The sequence below is a fragment of the Tupaia chinensis genome, unplaced genomic scaffold (assembly GCF_000334495.1).
Source record: "Tupaia chinensis unplaced genomic scaffold, TupChi_1.0 Scaffold000184_1, whole genome shotgun sequence".
NCBI lineage: Eukaryota > Metazoa > Chordata > Mammalia > Scandentia > Tupaiidae > Tupaia > Tupaia belangeri.
This window is the reverse complement of record NW_006159659.1, coordinates 582,457-584,154: the sequence shown is the minus strand read 5'-3', so window position 1 is coordinate 584,154 and position 1,698 is coordinate 582,457. Positions and strand designations below refer to the sequence as shown.

Here is a 1,698-nt window from a genome sequence, read left to right as displayed (position 1 = left end):
GGTTAAGGGCGCTGGACTCCCACACAGCCGGCCATGGTTCGAGTCCTGAGCCTGGCAGCTTTCTTTCTCACTTTCCCTCCCTCTCTGTACTTCACTCTGTCCCTCTCTGATCAAATTTTTAAAATAAATAAAGTTACATAAAATAATTCTTTAATAAAAATGAAGCAAAATTACAGGAATTAATTGATAGCTAACCAAAGTAAAAAGTCTAGAATCCCTCAGTAGGGTGGGCTGAAGCACCTCTGGCTTCAGATCCCTGGGTGCTCTTTTTCTTAATAAATGTTCCTTTTTCTGGCAAAAAAAAAAGAGAAAAAAGAAAAGAAAAAGTCTAGAATCCGAAAGTAAATGCCAGCAGGTAAACACATTCTTTTCAGTAATCTATTTGAAGGTGAGATATGCAGGCATTTTATTTGAAAGTAAAAATGCAACAAAACAAAGCCCTATTTGCCTCTTTTCTTTCAAGTTTCTACCAGCTGTTGGTAAATTTCAAGAGAAATAACTATCACAATAATTGTTGTTATCAGTAAGGGAGGTTATCAGTAAAGAGAGAAATGTCATAGGCAATTTAAAATAAGATTTGCAATTGGTAGCTGCAGCACTAGAAAGATTGCAGAGCAAGAACAAAGAAAAGTTCCTTTTCATTCCAGAAAATATCATGAAAAAGAAGGCTTATCAAACCCTCAAAGCTATCCAGGTAAAGTAGGAACTTTTGGCAAAGAAGCAAAGGAAATGTAAAAGGCCCAAATTTAAGTATCTAGAATCATTTCTGCATGATTCCTGGGGACAGAATATGACGTGGTGTGTCTCAGACAACTAGAAGTGAAACCTCCTGCCTTTGAACTACTAGAAAAATATTAATTGGTCTTTGCTGAATGCATCAGAAGGATTGATGGGGAGAGTTTACTGGTGCAGAGAACCATTGTAAGACTTTATCTGAAGAAAATTTACAGTGTCTTTGTCAGAGTCACAAAAGCCTAAAAATGCTACATACAGTAGAACATTATGTGACTTGGGGATTTCCAGATCTGAAGTATATATGGAAACTCATCTTGAAATATGGACAAACCAAGGTAATGAATGAGACCCTTCCTCTGACAGACAACACATGATTGAGGAGCATGTGGAGAGGTTTGGTGTCATTTGCTTGGAAGATCTCATTCGTGAAATTGCCTTTCTGGGAACTATCTCCAGGCTGTCTGATGTTTCTTATGTCCTTTTTACCTTTTTGTGGCCCATCATACTACCAAAAATAAAGTAGGCTTCTTCAAAGAGATGGGCTCATCTGGCTATTCATGTCATTCAGCTTATCTGCCAACTGAAATAGACCCAGTTGGGGGAGGGCTGAAAACTCCACAGGGCCGACTTTTGATGGTCAATGCCTTGTCACTTAAAAATCCTTTTTGCATTTACTGGTATTGAAAGTAACCTTGAGATTGTTATTACATGAGTCTAATGGATGGAGACCTGCTTGGAACATTGAATGCCTGATTAGGACATTTATCCTAAAAGTAACAGTCTAGAAAATGTTGAATAACAACAAACTTCTGTATTGCTGTGGTCATCTAGCTGGAAATGAGGAAGGAATAATATTTAAAAAGTATTTGAACCTATAAATCATTTATTTTTGTTGAGGGAGATTTTAGCTTTTTGAAATTACTTTTTTTTTTTTTTAATGTTTTTGCCTTTAGGGTGCATGTG

At 36.9% G+C, this 1,698-nt stretch overlaps 1 pseudogene; it reads left to right on the top strand.

Annotated features, from left to right (window-relative positions):
- LOC102478837 (60S ribosomal protein L7-like 1 pseudogene) overlaps nt 1-1,419 on the top strand; it is a 15,852-nt pseudogene extending 14,433 nt beyond the window's left edge.
- Nucleotides 1,420-1,698: the final 279 nt, after the last annotated feature.